This window comes from Barbatula barbatula, assembly GCF_947034865.1.
Source record: "Barbatula barbatula genome assembly, chromosome: 23".
In the NCBI taxonomy this organism is placed as follows: Eukaryota; Metazoa; Chordata; class Actinopteri; order Cypriniformes; family Nemacheilidae; genus Barbatula; species Barbatula barbatula.
This window is the reverse complement of record NC_136786.1, coordinates 7,149,563-7,168,065: the sequence shown is the minus strand read 5'-3', so window position 1 is coordinate 7,168,065 and position 18,503 is coordinate 7,149,563. Positions and strand designations below refer to the sequence as shown.

The window sequence follows — 18,503 nt, the reverse complement described above, 5'->3', positions numbered from 1 at the left end:
TTAGTAGATTTAGTTTAAAATTGCACTATTTTCAAAGAGTTGGGTTTGTAATGAGCCATATATACTGTAAAACCCCTCAAAAAAAGGGCTGTTTAAAATAAAGGAAAGTCTAGTTTGTGCACATCTTCAGCGCCTGATAGTTGTCCTTAATGTCCTCCATAATGGCTATACTGCTGTTTGCATTTACAGCCTGTTGGTGTTGACCACCGATTGAGAAGACAGTTGACTGCATATGTAGCATCCTTTGTCAAGTCACCCAAACCTGTAGAGGAATTGTAAAGAAAAACTGTCATGAAACCGAAGGAGAACCCAAGTGCAGGCAGCAAAACGGGGTTGAAGGGGTTAACAAGACTTTAATAAATACAGAACAGAAAACAAAAACCCACGAGGGGGTAAAAAGACAGTACACAAGAACCGAAGGAGGACTTAACTAAAACAGACTAGAACTAACACTCACAAAGACTAACTAATACAAAACACTAAGACTAGACTTTTGAAGGTTTAAGGGTACAAGGCACAAGAACGGCATACAAGTACAACGAACGAGCACAAGAGGGCATTAAATAGGGGAACAAACACAGGATAATTACTAAGGGGCAGGTGAAGAACAAATTGAACTAACATTTAAGATTTGACACGGATAAAGGTAACTTGGTGTACAATACATAGTTGTGTATTTTGCCATTCACGTGTGAATGTGTACACTTGAATACCTTGCAATACACTTTTATCAGTAATTTTTGCAGTTTCCTTCAACCAAACTGTAAGCATTGCTGGGGTGCAGACAGGACAGCTAAATTGCTCTTGCAGATGGACTCAATTTCATATTGAACAGCAACATTTTGGAAGTTTTAAAGGCAACACATGCAACATTAAATTTGCAAGACATACTGTAAGTGACATACCATGTCTAATAATGATGCATACAAAACTGACAACTGATTTTTATTAGGTTATTCCTGAAGGTATATACATTTTAGGCAATGAACAACAAGCAGCATTTTTTTAATTCATTAAAAAAATATTAATTCATTCTTCAAGAAAAGAAGAAGGCTCCCATGAGTCCTTCCATTTGGTCCCACTGTAAGAGACAACGTTTTGAGTAAAAATTTACATTTGCTGAGTAACTCTGTCTGGCAAGCAAATTGTTATATCACTTTATGGAATATAACAATTAAAAATATTGTAACATTTCAGTGAACTATTGACATTGTTATAGTTACCCAAATATTTAAACTGTTGTATATATGGTGTGTATATAATAAACTGTAGATTAGTAGGCGTACCAGGTCTTGCATGGAACCCAACAAATGAGGACCTCCTCTGTTCCCTATAGAACAAACACAAAACAAACATGATCACAACACAAGTTTCCACAACACAAAATCCAGCCACGTGTGTCTTGGCAGAAAATCTTGCAATTATGATGGTAATATGTACAGTTTTCATGTCATGAATGCACCACAGATTATCGAGATAAATAAGTAAGACTGTTACAAGATGGTGTTTCAAAGCGTTAAAGTACATGAAGTCAAGACATAAAACATCATGTCACCGTTATTTAAATAGTGCTTTTTTACAATGCAAATTGGGTAGCAGCTCTAAAAAACGGGTGGCAATGTCCAGCTTAATTAAATTCAGTATTTAAATACAAAGAATTCAAAGTGATTCAGTTTCAATTCATGTTAACTTCACATTCAGCATATTCAGAGTGTTACACTTTTTTATCTATGTGGTAACGTTTTCAGGGCTTCTGCAAGTTTCAACAAGTAAAATGTAAGATATTTGAGACAATTTTAAGACCATTATTAATTAAATGTAAAAATGTATTAAAGGTTCATGTTAATACATGCAAAAGGTATAAAGGCTATGAAGGTCTGGGATGATTATAGTTATGTCACTATGTTATTACGTTAGTAATATGTAAGCTCCATGTGAATTTATTTTATTTAGTCACCATTATGGTGATCAGTGTTTGCTTTAACTGGACTATTCACCCTTAACTTTTACATAATAGTTTTTCTTTGCTAGTTGTCATTGTTGGTTTATGAATCACAATTGTTATAGCAAAAGAAAAAACCTGAAGTTAATCCAATCTAAAAATACTGAAATCTGAAATTGTTTTAATCTGGTTATCATTTTTACATCATTTTACAATTTGAAGCTAAGCAATGTTTGGACGGATTTTAAGCTGATTTTTTAAGTATACGACTGCAAGTACATCGATATAAACCAAGACTGTGTGAAAAGGCTTTAGAAAGACAAACCTCTCTCACTCTTTTTTTCAAAACCTTGGAGTAGTCAAAGTTGTTTTGGCTCACTCTCCTACAACATTCAGGAGACTCATCTGAAAGATAGGCAATATTATTTTGAAATAAGTATATTGCTAAATAAAAATAAAAACCAAACAGTGACTGCAGAATCAGTGTAGTTAATAAATCATATTATTGTACATTTACATTTATGCATTTGGCAGATGGATTTATCCAAAGCTGTCAATGCAATGCTCTTACCACTGAGCTACAGGAAAGCTACAGTTGTAAATGTAAATACAGAAAATGTACTTAACACTTTTTTTTCTTGCTGGCTTCCATCTGTTGGACTGGATCTGTATCAAGATATCACACTTTATTATACAGTAAGTTATTACTTAGTAAAGTGTGTCTGAACCCTTGACATTCTTAATGAGTATTAAGGACATACAGTATACTTCACTTCTTGGTCTTTTTTTGGCCTTCTGGCCATGGGGTCTTATGGCTTCTGATGAGCATGTGATATCAATGCCAGTAGCTTTGGGGGGGCTGGTGGCAGTGGCTTCTGTGGGGCTGGTGGCAGTGGCTTCTGGGGGGCTGGTGGCAGTGGCTTCTGGGGGGCTGGTGGCAGTGGCTTCTGGAGGGCTGGTGGCAGTGGCTTCTGGGGGGCTGGTGGCAGGGGCTTCTGGAGGGCTGGTGGCAGTAGCTTCTGGAGGGCTGGTGGCAGTAGCTTCTGGGGGGCTGGTGAGTGTAGTTTCTGGGGGGCTGGTGGCCTTAGCTTCTCGGGGGATGGTGGCATTAGCTTCTGGAGGGCTGGTGGCAGTAGCTTCTGGGGGGCTGGTGGCAGTGGCTTCTGGAGGGGTGGTGGCAGTAGCTTCTGGGGGGCTGGTGGCAGTGGCTTCTGGAGGGCTGGTGGCAGTAGCTTCTGGGGGGCTGGTGGCAGTGGCTTCTGGAGGGCTGGTGGCAGTAGCTTCTGGGGGGCTGGTGGCAGTGGCTTCTGGAGGGCTGGTGGCAGTAGCTTCTGGGGGGCTGGTGAGTGTAGTTTCTGGGGGGCTGGTGGCCTTAGCTTCTCGGGGGATGGTGGCATTAGCTTCTGGAGGGCTGGTGGCAGTAGCTTCTGGGGGGCTGGTGGCAGTGGCTTCTGGAGGGGTGGTGGCAGTAGCTTCTCGGGGGATGGTGGCAGTAGCTTCTGGAGGGCTGGTGGCAGAAGCTTCTGGAGGGCTGGTGGAAGAAGCTTCTGGGGGACTGGTGGTAGTAGCTTGTCGGGGGATGGAGGCAGTAGCTTCTCGGGGGATGGTGGCAGTAGCTTCTGGAGGGCTGGTGGCAGAAGCTTCTGGAGGGCTGGTGGCAGAAGCTTCTGGGGGACTGGTGGTAGAAGCTTGTCGGGGGATGGTGGCAGTAGGTTCTCTGGGGATGGTGGCAGTAGCTTCTGGAGGGCTGGTGGCAGAAGCTTCTGGAGGGCTGGTGGCAGAAGCTTCTGGAGGGCTGGTGGCAGAAGCTTCTGGGGGACTGGTGGTAGTAGCTTCTGGAGGGTCAGCAGTTTCTGTTTCACTTGTGACCTTCTTCTGTCTTTGACAATGAACTTGCAGACAAGACAAAGATCAAAATCAAGAAGAATTAAACCCACTTTGCCTACGACTAATTATTGAAAACCCAAAGATGATATGTTGACAGATCTAGTCATCAAGGCAATACTGCATCTTACCATTTGATCAGAGCGTTCTATATTTTCATGATTATGACAGGCGGATAATGCTAAAGAAGCTGCAACTAGTTGTATACAAAAAGGGGGTATCCACCCCAAAATATTAAATGTTTTCTCCTGCTTCTATGACTTTTTAGTTCCAAATTTCTCCAAATATGTTTAAGGTGAGGTCTCAACAGGATAAATAGTCAACCAGAGTTTTTACTAAAATTAATATTACTTTCTCTGTTTCTCCCACAACACAACATTGGTGTTTGTGAAGGAGGCTCAAGTTTTCCTAACCAACTTATGAGAAGAAGACTGTTCAAAGCTGTTTTGGAGAGGGAAATGTAGTAGATCTTTCTTTTCATCTACGGTAAAAGTTCCTCGTATCATTTCTGTCTCAAACTGATTGTTTTAAGGAAATGGAGCAAAATCTGTGATTAAATGGATACATAAATGAAACAATAACGACATTACATCCAGGACCATAGAGCTATCAAAGATCTGTCCCATGGTCAGAATTGAAAGAATGCTAGCTTCAAAACATTGTTTCCACAGGAAGCTCAATTCATACCAAACGCTATGAGCCAGAAAGCATAAACTACATGTACAGTATACTGCCCCTGTCAGGAATAGGTAGATAATTTTTTACTTTAACATTAATCAGGGGCAATTCAAAGACCTAAAACATGTCTTCTCCCATCAGTTGTAATTAATGTCACAAAACATTCTGCCTAAATACTGTTTATCTATTTTGTTGACTTCAGGCAATAGTATTATTTTGCAATAGAGCCACCACATGCTGCTTTATCCTATTATGGCTAAATGTAATGCTCACCCTTTGCATCTATATGAAAAATAAAGAGAATGAAACATGTGGGTTATCAGTGTTTCCAGATTACAGACCTTAATATTAGTACAAAAAAACGTACTCTTTAGCACTGCTTCATACATCATTTTAACCCTCTGAAACAAATCGGGATCCAAAGCGTAATCCCCTCCAAGGATGGCATCGGCCACCAAGTTTCCCTTGAATTTCTCCCAAAAGTAGTATGGGAAAGAAATCAAGGGCAGCAAGTTTGTCAAGCTGAAATAAAAACTTTATATTAAAAACGTGCACAGAATACAATAATTTGACTTAAATATACATTTCATCTCATTTCATTTCAGTTTAATGGTCATATTTATTGAAAAAAACCTCTTAAAAGGTGCCACTTATATGTAGGCATAGGCTGAATACCGGTTTCAAGGTATACCGAGGTTTAAAAGAGTTTAGGAACGGGATGGCCTTATGGCGGGAGGTTCCCTTTGCGGGAATTTATTCACTCAAAACCAGTTGATGGAAACACATCAAAAGTTCACTTGACAATTGCATGGAAACATGACAATTGACCGTTTAACTTTACTACGCTTACTGAGTTGAACTCATGAATCCCCCCCTATTTGTATCCTTATCCCTGACCTAAACTTACCATCACATGGCAGCTATTAAGAACAACTGTCCTGTTGTTGCACTCAGCTTTCTTATTTTGAAAGATGCATCTCCTCATTGCAACTTTTGTTTTGTACGGCTGGAGTTGTTTGCAGAGTGGGCATGTCTTGAATGCAACACTTATCAGGGTGTTGCAGCCTGGGCACAATTTATTTGTGTTTCCCGGCATCTCTAAACAGAAGAAAAAAAGCAATACAACATGTTTTGTACCATATGATCCAGTAAAAATCGGTCAAATTGTAACGTAACATAAATATACTTTTTATAGTAACAACCTAGTTTAAAAAGACTAGCCATATGGGCAGGTATCAATGCCTCAAACTCCACTCATTCTGTGGCAGGTATGGCTGCTACATAAAATGCATGTACAATACATAAATAAATGTAGTAATACGCACTCATATGCAAGCATGGCTTTGGCACAAGTTGGTGCTACATGGAAAGACTAACCTGATAAGTCAACGTTTAATATAAGTTATCTCATTTTCATTGGTTAATGGAAAAGTGTTTTGAAGCTTGATGTTTTGCAGAAAATCTGAGTTACATTTGACATAATAATACAAACTGTATTTAGGGAGTACATTTTATGGAAAATATATTTCCATAATTACTTATTAAAACCTAGTCTGAGGGGTAAAACGACCCCAGCAGGCATCACTGATAGTAGGCATGTACATCACGTCCTTTCTTATTCCATCATGTAGTCTCTCAGGTTAGATAAATGTTTATAAATAAGTAAATAAATAAGTTATTTCGGCATGTAATGTGTTGACAAACAAGTTAAAAACAAGTGTCACGCAGGGCTAAATGCATAACATTATAATGCTACATCAACGGGAACGATGAATGATGCATGCGTTTTAATTACTTTTTAACTTGTGTTACTATAATGTTTCGTCTTTTCACCCAAACATTTCACATTACTTTGATGTGACCGCATTCAAGCATGTCAGCAGATTCAATTCAATTCAATTCAATTTTATTTATATAGCGCTTTTCACAATTTGCATTGTTCCAAAGCAGCTTTACAGGGGAAAAACAAAAACCCAAGAAAGGGTAAAACACGCTACATTGTGTTTTATATAATAAATCCAATTATTCTAGTAAATAAAATCTAATTAAGACTTCATCAACAACTGAGAGCTGTGACCTAAGTGTGATTTTCAGTTACAAAGATTATCCTAAAACTGGACATTAGTAATTTACTTTGCGCGCGCGCGCTCTCACATGATCGCCTGTCACGCTCGTGAATTCAGTTCAATGAAGACTCGCTCTGAACGGCTCATTTGAATCATTAGGCTCGTTTGAGATGCGCCTTGCCTCGCCTGTAATGTAGGCGAGAGTAGGCGGCTGCAGTAAGGGGAGGAGTCAAAAAAGTACGGAAGCCGTAAAGTGCCAAACAAAACAACAAATCGCAAAACAAATAACAAAACTAAAAGCCAAAAAACTAATCCTGAATCACAATTACAAATCTGAAAACGCATTAACAAACCATAAAGCACAACAACAATTCCGGAAACAAAATAACAAGTCAGAAAACACATTAACAAACCATAAAGCACAACAACAATTCCGGAAACAAAATAACAAGTCAGAAAACACAACGCCAAATTGGTCAAACCGGAAAAGGTAGGTCTTTTGTGTGACCGGGGTAGTTACGGCTGATTGGACGGAACCCCTGTCAACCTTTAGTGCCCCAAGTGGACTTTCGTGTCTGAAAACTGTAGAAATATGTACCTGCTGGAACGTAATTAGTGGCGCTGCAAAAAGTGTGCAGAGGTACGTCTTACCCATGAGACCAGGTTGGTTAAATCTGTGTCTGTTTTGCATATTCAAACCTTATTATCATTTCATTAGAGACTGATGGATAAAACCAGAGTGATGGAAACCTGCATACTATTAACAGACTAACTCCAAACTTTCACCCCAACATTTATGTGCTTGTTTTTCTCAACAAAAACACTGTAAATATATACATGATAATCCTACGACCTTAGTTTTTATAGCATCATGTGCAATATGCTTTAGGCTCTATTAACAGGATTTTCATTTGATCTGCGTGATCTTATTCCGAAATTGTCACAGAATCTACATGCTAATAGACTTTTCTCAATCTTTGTATTAAGAAAATGATAATCAAATTTTTAAACTCACATTTCTGTACATCATATTAATGAAATAATTATTATACTGTGCATTTTGAATTGCATTAGGCTATGTTGCAAAAATAATGGTTAATTTTACCAGTATTTCACAGCATTCCGTTATATTTTTCATTAAGTTTGTGTAAATTACCACTGAACAAGCCTGAACAAATAGTTTTTATTTGTTTTCATATCACATTTTATATTGATCTTATATTAAGCATAATCTCATTGGGCTATAGCCTACCTTACATTCTTGTGCCTCTTCGTTGTTCTGCATTTACCAATAAAAAATATAAATAAAAATTTATTTTTATTTTAAAATTGTTTTAAAATTGACGTTCAAGTCATTTGCAAAAGGCAACAATATATCATACAGAATAATAAACAAAAAAGATAGATTATTTAGGCCGATTTTCACAACAAAAACAAAAAAGCACATGACATTACGTTGCTGTATATTATGCCACGTGTCTTTACAGGATCTTAATGGGATCACTGGCAATGTTAATGAACAAAATCCCAGGACAATTTCCTGGACACATTTTCTGTGTATTTTCCAGGATCTCTGTGTAAAAAGGGCAGAAAAAACTTGCAGACTTTTTGAAAGTTTCAGATAGAAAGACACTAAATGACCAAATCTGCAGACTGGCACAGACTTTCTGCAACAGTTCCGACCGAAAATCTGGCCAAAACCTGTGCAAAAGTCTTATAGTGTATTTTAACCTTAAGTTGCTAGAATTTCTTACACCTCGTGGTTTGTAGGCACACTGGCATCCTCCCAGTCAGACAGGATGGAACCCGTAACATTGTTAAATGTTCGAATCCTTGACTTAACTCCTTAAATTGTGCTAAACTGACAGTTTAGAGGTGTAAACACATTTGGATTGCCTTCATCGCACAGGCAGAGAGACGTGTTGGGCATGTGCCTTAAATCAAAAGCATATTGATGACCTTTGTTAAGAATGTGAATCGGTAATATACTTGCGCTACATGCCTGGCAGACACCCCCATAGCTGGAACTTTCTTTTACATTTCAACAACTGACTGCATGCATCACCCTTCAACACAGGAAAGTTCCTTTAAAAACGTAAAAACTGAACCTGATTATTTTATCTTATTTTATCGCTTTTTATACATTTTTTACATCCGTACATCTTATTTTCTTGAACTCATTATGTACCGTTTCATTCACAGACATCATGGTCAAAGACCAAGGATTCTGAAACCAACCCAGGAACGTTCTTTTAAAATCTTAAAAACTGAACCTGACAATTTTATCTTATTTCATTTAATTACTATTTATCTATTTTATTTATCATTACTGCTGCTTATTTCTTTAACTCATTTTGTCTCGTTTCATTCACAGACATTATGGTCAAAGACTAAGCATTCTGACAGAAAATCCCTCTCTTTTACAAAAGGTCTGGAAATGATAAGCATTTTTCATGAAGAACAACAAAGAGGTCACAAATGTACACAGAATGCACGATCAAAAGGGTCACAATCGTACACCTGGCAGGGTGTCAAAAATTATGGGTAATAAATCATCTTTTGACATTCGGTGTATCATATTTACTACTTAAAACAATTATATATTTCATTCACTACAACCTGTTTTACAGGTTCCCGGTATGCACAGCAAACCAAAAGAACAGATGTTAATGCATGCCTCAATATTTGCAAGACTTATCTGTGATTAATTAAAAGTAGACCATTATGCACTTTTATTTTAAATGTACTGCTATATGAACAAATGTGCAATAAGATTTGGCTTTTAAACAAGTCATGTACCTTTTTTACAACAGTATTTCCTTTAAACAGTAGCATTAACAATTTTAACTTAAAAAATTTCTTGTAAACCTCAACTTCAACCAAATTAAAAATAAAACCAAAGCTATCTGCCACTGCCAGGGCATTAAAGTTATGTCTATTTTGATATTGACTTTATTGCTTTTACATAAACTCTCTTTCAACACTTTTTCAACACAAATGTAAAGTGTACTGTATTTAAAGTACAGCTTTAATGACTAAATAATTGCATGCTACTCTTTTCTTTATCTTAACAATTCATATAAGGAGGACACAATTCCTTTAATATGAGTGAGTGTTTTGGGCCCGTTCTTAATTGTTTGATGAGCATCATATACAGAGATCTTTATTATGCTGCTGCCCCTTTAAGAGCACTTTATACAGATATACGGATCTAATATACTGTGAGGCGGATTAGCTAGATCCATTCATTGTGATAATCTTTTGCGGAAAACGCGAGCCGCATCCCTTTCTCTCTTCAAATAACCCCGCAATGCAACAGGAAAACAGGCAAGTAATACAAAACAATTCCACACAGGACAGCAAACACAAGAGCAATATATAGGAGACTAACAAAGGATAATTTACAAGACAGGTGTGGGGAATAACACTGTAATTGAAATTTTCTAGTCTTGCTTCATTCTCTATACGCGTCATACCACTCTGCCTTTGGCCTCGAGCAAGGGCCAAGATGTTCTGTTTGGAATAATAGGCATCACTTATCTTAAACCAGCTCGGCATTCTTGCTGGGGGCAAAGGCATAGACCAGAAAATTATATATAAACTCTGTGTGCAGGAGGAAATAGCGCCTTTTTTCTGCACCATGCTCATTTCTTATGATGCAGATTAAACGACAATAAAATATTGTCGTGCCTCTCTGTGCGTTGCGTTTGTCTGGGCAGACTCAACTAGTTTAAGCAATAAGAAAATTCCACACAACACATTAAAGGGAAGCTAACGAGAGAACGAGAGGGGCGGGGCCAAAGACGAGACCAGAGAGAAGGTACAGTATGTCGAGACCGACAAGTACAGTATATTCTCTCCACACAAAACACATGGTACTGTCATGATCCTGCCCCAAGACTAGAAACACCTGACAAGACGTGGCAGAACCAGGACACCTTAAAAAATAAACTGAAATTGTTCGATTTACATTGTATGCCAGTTCGTTGTGTAAATCTGTATCTTTTGTTATATTTCAATAAATAAAATAAAAATGATGGATATGCTTGCGGAAAATACTCTAAATGCCTTAGGCCAACACCAAAAGCCAGTACCGGTCAACAACCCACCCCTTCTGTGACGGTTTGTTCGTACGTTTCAGAGCCAGTGAGCAACAGACTTTCAAAATAAAATTGTTGTCGCCGTTAATTAATGAATGCATTAAAGCATCAATAATGCATTAACTTGCCCAGCCCTAATATTTACACAGTAAATCTGTAGGGATTTTAAAGGTTTTCTCAGCATATACACATTATTTTACATTTATATGTGTTGTTATTAACAATGTTTAATTATTATGTTTATAAGTGTTATTTCAAACTTAGCTTTTTCATTTATTTTTTCTTTAAACCCCATTGACTCTTGAGTCCTTGCTTTAGAATAGCAATGGTTTAAAACCACTATTTGACTTCATCTCTTTCTTTTTTTTTAGATTACTTAGATATTTTAAAACACAATAATGCTGATTAAAAACAAACTTTTTTAAAGAGTATGTCTCTTCTTGCTAGCAGGAGAAAATATTCTATACTCACCAAAAATCCAGAGGATAAGAAGGAAGTCAATCAGTTCTAAAGCAGGACCCATGGCATTCTTCTTGTCCTCATTGTAGACCAGTGAAAGGTGAAGTAAGAGGCACTGTGAATGATGAATTTCACGAAGGGTGTGTGGATGACCTGACCCACACGGGATTGAGGTCCCAGCAGGTAAAAGAAGGACAGCAGCGGCCACAGTAGAGCCACGCTCAAAACAGACAGGATCTTTAAGCATGTGTGCTTACGACGGTAGCTTGCCATCTCTCCAAACCACACTGTGTTCAGGAACTGCTGGCAGTTGGACTGGGCCACGAACTGTGCGGGATGGAACATAATAACAAACAAATTACAAAACATAAGACTAACTTCTTCCGTCATCTATTTTATTTTAACTATTGAAAATGAGCACTGGGTATTGATCCTATATCAAATCAACAAACATTTATTTCATTGATTGTTTGAATATGTTGACTATAATTGCTACAAATAAAATCAACAAATTAGACTCTACCCAGATGAAAACCTCATCAAACATTACACAAAGGTGCATTAGTCAGTGTTGCTCTTTCTGTCATGCAGTTTCACATTAAAACTGTGTTTGTTAAGCAGGTTGATCAAGTTAATCCTCCTGTGTGTTGCATGCATTGAAAAAACGGTAAACCTCTAACCTCCTTCTGGTTGTATTTGATGGCCAGTTTGAGTCGACTGAGGTTCATGCGTTCCTCCATCAGGCCTCTCTTATTTATGTGGTCTTCGCTGGATGTGTGGTTCAGTATAACCTCCAGTTCACGAGAGTTTCAGGCCTGAGTCAGCAGGTCCTTGGCAAACATCTTGCACTGCTTGGCAAGTTCTTCATAATCATTTCTTTAATACAGACAGAACGAAACCCAGTTTGAGCACTAAAAGCAAATGTCCTGTATAAGGGTGCTCCGATTGATCGGTCCCCGATCATAATCGACCGATAATTGCTTTGGGATGATTGATCGGCGGTCTCTATAAAGGCCGATCCAGAAAAGCCGATCAGATGACGCAAAACTCGCGAGACAATTTTTTACGCGCTGCTAAAAATGGCTTCACCGGTCTGGCAATTGTACAAGGTGTGTGAAAAGACAATACATTAGCAATCTGCAATTTGTGTACCAAGCAAATTCCACGAGGCGGAAAGACAGCAAAACATTTCAACACCACCAACCTCATCAGACATTTGAAGGTTAGTCACGTAAAGGAACAGTTCAGCAACTCATGCAATGTCGGTAACAGAGACATTTCAAAGACGGCAATCTTACAGCTGGGACAGTAACTGTGTGTTCACATCAAGCGCGACTTGCGGGAATAAAACGCGCTATTCGTGAGTAGTTGGGCGCTTGAACATTTGGATTTTACTCGCTTCATTCGCGTGTGAAATTCGCTTCATTCGTGCGTGAAATTCGCGTCATGGGAGTGGCTTCTGCCAGGCGGGTCCCGTCTAATTGCGAAATGGCGGACATAAATTCCCTCTATAAATGCCCACAAAAAAAGCAAAGTTATAGATACAGATATCGTAGTTGTTACTTATTTGTATTTTTTGTTGCTGTGCACCTGTGGTCCTTCAAGTGTATTAGAAAAAACTGATGGCTGACTGACTCAAAACAATAGTTTTTAGTTTAAAGTCTTAAGCTAAATTTAAAGATGCTTAGATGTCTTTATTTTATTTTATATTCTACAGGAAAGTTGTATTTGTCAAGCCCTAAGCTGTTCCCAATAACCAAGCACAGGCTGCTAAGTTAATATGCTGAACATGTTTCTTGTAAATAAATACACAGTTGTCAATCCATGATAAATTGTCTTCTCTTAATTGTAATACGTAATGTACATATCGTTTAATAAATAATGCTATATAATAAATAGAAGGCTTCAAATAGACCCTGTAATCGGTGATCGGTATCGGGTGATACAGCTTCCAGTAATCGGGGATCGGTGATCGGCCCCAAAAATCCTGATCGGAGCACCCCTAGTCCTGTACAGTATGTAGGCCTACAGTACAGACCACTTCACAAAATGTAAACACTGGTCCAGCAGCACCTCCAGATTCAGTTTTTTTTTCTTCAACATTTATAATTAAATCAAATAAGATATATTTTTTTGGGTTGCATTTTGTTTGCACGTTTGTGTAGCGTTAAAGGAGTCATAGGACACGGCTAAACTAATATTATCGTTTGTTTTAGATGTAATGTAACGTGTATGACGATTTAAGGCATAGGCCACATACCATGCATGCTTGCCCCACCTCTCTGAAACGCAAGGATTCTTTACATACTGTAGCTCATCACTCCGAAAAGCTAGGTGTGTTTGGCCAGTTTACCAGTGCGTAGTGATTGGTCGAAAACTGCAATCGCGTGACAGAAATGCTACGCCTCTTACCATCTTCCAAAGCAAAAATGTATCTTAAACTTTTTCTTTTCTTTTAATAATTTTAATTGAAGCCAGAATTTTTAACTTGGTCTATATGACACTGCTGGACTTTTTTAAAGTATAGTCCTATTAAAATGAGTAATATTTACCTTTTGCAATGTTTTGGGTAAATTGTACAACGTTAGAATAATGTAGAGATTAAAGTTGAAGCATTACGTGAAAACACTTTTTTGATCAGCACAAAACTTTAATTCGGATCTAGATATGTAGTCTACTTATATATTATACGAAAAGCTATATACTAATAAACAAATCTATTATATAACGTGTATAAATGTATCTTCACTTTATTTATTTATTATAATCAATAAAAATACACTGTAAGCATGCTGTGGATAAAGCATCATTCCGATGCAGGAATATAAAAGACAAAAAGATCTCTGCTATCACTCTCATCACCATCACATTGTCATTACCGAAACTCCACTTCCACCAGGCTAAGCTCTTTCAGGTCAGCACTGAGCTCAAATGCTCGGAGTATGGGGTCTTCCTCTGTAAGCATGCAAAGATGGGCTGGCAAGGCATCGGTAGATATCTAGACGAAACCTGCAGGAGACACGGATGAAAAACATAACTATAAATACTTTGTAGAAAATATGTTATTTAATTGCTCAGATGGTACGAAAAATCCTTACTGCAGGATTTATTTAAGTTCAGGGGGCATGATTAATGAATTTTGCCAAATTCGAAAACTGCCTTGACAGTTATAGTTTTAAATATACAAATCCACAAATCTATGTGCAAACCACTCTCAAATACGACTTTTAAAATGTCATAATAAGGCAATAAACCGAATATTCACTAAAGGATTTGTTTAAAAAGTAGTTGCCTTGAGTGGCGAAGGCTGTCCTTTTTGTTCTTGGCATTACAGAGTGTGCACTCGCAGCCCACAGCGTGAGGTCGGGGAAGTGAGATGTCTTGCTTTAACAGCATGGTCAGAATCTCATAATTGTTCCTGTGGGCAGCGAGAATGACAGGAGCAACATCCATAGTGGTGGAGTACTCTGGGTTTTGGATGCGCTGCATTAATTTCTAGAAAACAGATACACAGAGGATCCAGTTTAACAACATGAATTCAGGTTCAAGAATCAATCTCAGTTTTCCTTGGTGGGGGGGCTCCTAGGAATCGTCAGGGTCTGATGCCAGCAGGTCGCCCGCCGATGCTTCATGAGACATCTCATCATCACGCATCGTGTCCAAATGCTTGGCTGAGGAGCAAGACGGCATAGGACCGCCTTTTGGGGAACGGCCAGACGAGCGAGACGGGGCGTGAACGGTCCCTGAGCCGGTGGCTGACGGATTAATGCTCACGGTAATCCCCATATTACCCATCTATAATCAGCAATTTGTCAGTTGTCATCAGATGCGCAAGGCTCTGAAGAACAAAAGGTGAATGAATGCAGCAAATTGCTAATTTAATTCGCCAATGTCATTGGCCTTTTCAAAACTAGTCAGAAGATGAAAGGTTCTCAAGTCAAACCCTATCTTTCGGTTCGACACAACATCGAGAGATAGACAGAAAGGGAACCGGTTATACCATTGATGGGAAGTTGTTTGACACCTGTCATCTATCATTGTAACACTAATTCATCCGATGGTCAGAGGGAGCCCTCTCCCGAATACTAAAACGGACTTCTTCATTGTTCACTTCCTTTATAAATACCAATGCTTTTCTGGCCCTGTACCAAAAAGCACACAAGAGTCCAAACTTGGTGACTTCTGGGAGTGGAGAACTATAGGGCACTAAGCACGAATTCACGAGGGCGCACTGGAGTCATATTTTGGGACAGACTTGATTGTCATGCCGGAAATAGGAAGAGGTGTGGAGTCGTTGTAATTTTGTTGTTGTTTTAGACAGGTCTTGCATTTGTAGTGGAGTAAAAATGTTGCCTGTATCGTTAGTTGTTTTTACCCTTGTGCTTGTAAATCATCGTCATCTGGTGCTCCGACGTCGCAAAATACAGCAGTTTTTTTTTCATTCATTCAAATGCTGATACTATACACAGAGCAAGAGGTACCTTAACTTAAATATGTACTACATTTACTTTGTCTGAAGTCACAAGTGCATCAAGGCAAGTGCAGCCGACTGTTTCGGTACACAGGATTAAATCAGTCCATGCCTGTGGTAAAAATTTATTTTGATGCTAAAAGAAATATGCGCCCGGACCAGAAAATCAGTCAACCATCTAATTCAGATTCTTCTGGACATGAAAGCCGCATGACCACAGATGGGGAAAAGATTTGTACTTATTTTTATTTACCTGCTAGTCTTACAGAGTCAAAGCTGTTTCCCTTCGGGGTCATCGGCAGTTTCTCCCATCGGGGTCATCGGCAGTTTCTCCCTTCGGGGTTATCTGTGAACTCTCCCTTCTGGGTTTTTTGTGGATTCTAATAAAAATATCTTTACCACTGCACTTGGGTCTCATTCCGTTCATCCATCATGACAATAGCATGTGCATTCCTACATAATGTCTGTTTTACCAATGGTGATACGCTTGAGCCGGAGGATGCTGGGCATGCTGGACCCCACACACCATCACCTGATGGAGCGGTCTTCAGGGACAGACTGGCTTGCACAGGTTTCTGCTCCTGTTGATGTGCAGCTTCCACTGATGGAGCATGATTACACACAGTGACTTTGCAAAATTTTCTTTAGATATTATTCTTGCCCAGGTACTGCAATTTTATTGGTATATTTGTTGATTGTTTACTTTGTATTTTAAAAAAAAGTTGTGCTGTACTAGACAACTTCAGTATAATACATCACACACTGCTTGAGAAAAGCCACAAAGTTTAGTTTTGGTTTACAAGTACTAAATTTGTTTTTTTTGCGCAGATTGATGTTATTTTATATAAGTAGTGTAATGTCTTTAAAAAAGTATATATTTATATTTACCTACATTTATTTAGTTTGTATTGTACTTCACGAGCTCTTCACTGTTATGGGTTTTATATAAAACAGTGTTTTCATAGGTGCAGTTGATTTAAATCCTGTTGTTAGTATTGTTAACAAAGTAAACTGTATAAACACCATTACGTTCCTTGTTCTGTTCCCGCTGCACCTTGCATACGCATACGTTGACAGACAGATAACTCCTCAACCAATTACCATGCTGAAGCAGATATCCAAATCACGTCGTTTAATGGATGACCAGTAGGGTAAAACTAAAATAATAATATACAACAACTGTAAGCATTTGATGACATTTGCCTGTAGACGTATAAAATCGATTGTATATTTATATGGGTTAAATATTCACACCCAAAAGTGAATATCTGAACATCTCTGCTTCCACAGTGTAAATAAACCCTAATTCAGCTTTCCCAAACGGGTTACACACAATGGTAAATTAAGATACACTGTTTCAAGTCGATGACTGGGCATGATCAGAACACAATATAGCGCAATCTTATCAAAGATAGGAAATACTCTCAAATATCGTCAGAAAACATGTAAATACACATGAACATACCAACAATCCTCTTACAACACAAGAAATGTAGCAGATGGATTCAGATAGCAGTCACCACCATGCGGGCCTAGAGGCTTACATAAACAACTACCGGAAACTCAATCCATAGCTGATGACGTCATCTGCAAGCGAAACTCTTAAAAGGAGCCACTTCACATTAAATACATTGCATAGCAACACACTCCCCATCTGGTATCAATGGATACCACCACCTACAATCGAGCAGGAAAGGGAAAAACAGTCACTGAATGAATTCGAAGAGATTAGCACAACCACTTCAGAAATAGATCTTTGGTTCTTTCTCATTCTTGACCGTAAGCTTTTGTACCTTGCCATCTCCACTCGGAAACACTTCCGTGATGCGCCCTTAAGGCCATTGATTCCTTTTGGACTGATTCCTTCCTTCAAGGGCACAATACAGCCCTGTGTGACGTCTTGACTCTCATGTTGCCACTTCTTCCTAGGTTGCGGCGTGAAGAGATATTGTTTTCACCAACTGTCCCAGAAGGAGAATGCCAGGTTTTGGACTTGTTACGGAAGGTAACACTGGTTGAGCTACTTGAAGGTAACTCTATCAAACTCCATATCCATTTCAGACATTATAAGATTGGCCACCTCAACATCTAGCACAGCAATGCAAAGCCTGAGACGTGGGATTGTCAACTCATGACGAGGGGATAGTTTGCCCTTGCCTCAGAAGAAAATAGTCTCACAATTCCCTCTAAAGTCCGAGATCCTGAGATAGGCCACTGCGGCAATGCCTGTAACTTGTCAAGGGTTTCCTGTCACTAGACAGTCAGAATGTAAAAGCGTCAGATTTGATATTCCAACAAACTCCTAGGTTGTGCTGGATCTACAGTAAGGCAGGTCTTTGTCCTGATCCATGTTTCTCAAGTTGCTGTCCAGGTCTTCTGGTGGGAATGCACTCATTACCTCCTTACAATTGGATGCAATTTTGTGCAGTTTCAGATTGGAGTAAGCATGCACCTTACGCATCCTTTTGAGGAGATCGAAGGCAGTTGATACAGTTGGCACTGACTTCAGGCCGTCTTTAACATAGAGGTTCCTTTCTACAAACTTATGAACATCGGACTCATTCTCTAACTCTCCTTCCTTTTGCTGCTAGTCTGAGGCCGTAAATTGTGATGGCTGGAGAAGGACTGTTAATATGCACACAAAAAAGTGAAAATCTGAACTGGGGTGGGCGATCTTACGATCGGAAATCGTTAATAACCTGTTCAAGGTCCCCACAGGCAGGCCAATTCAGACTGCCCGCCCTCGTCCTACACTCTCCCAGACGTTTTCTCCCCCTGGCCTGGATCGGTGGACTCCTTTCCCCCAGAACATTGTTATCCCCTCCCCTCACGTTTCAATTGTCTACTGATTGCCTACTGATTTGACGATTGTGTCTGCAGTTTGTTTATTGTTTGTTGGATTA

The 18,503-nt window shown here is 38.9% G+C and overlaps 1 pseudogene across 1 annotated transcript in view; it reads right to left on the bottom strand.

Moving 5' to 3' along the window:
• The window catches only part of LOC306912109 (short transient receptor potential channel 1-like), a 31,077-nt pseudogene extending 13,082 nt beyond the window's left edge, over window positions 1-17,995 (bottom strand). The window contains exons 1-6 of the transcript in view: window positions 17,923-17,995; window positions 16,074-16,201; window positions 14,422-14,624; window positions 14,009-14,138; window positions 11,810-12,005; window positions 11,142-11,456 (exon numbers count right to left, since the gene is read on the bottom strand). The product of the transcript in view is annotated as a short transient receptor potential channel 1-like (transcript). The remainder of the gene's footprint in view (window positions 1-11,141; window positions 11,457-11,809; window positions 12,006-14,008; window positions 14,139-14,421; window positions 14,625-16,073; window positions 16,202-17,922) is intronic.
• Window positions 17,996-18,503: the final 508 nt, after the last annotated feature.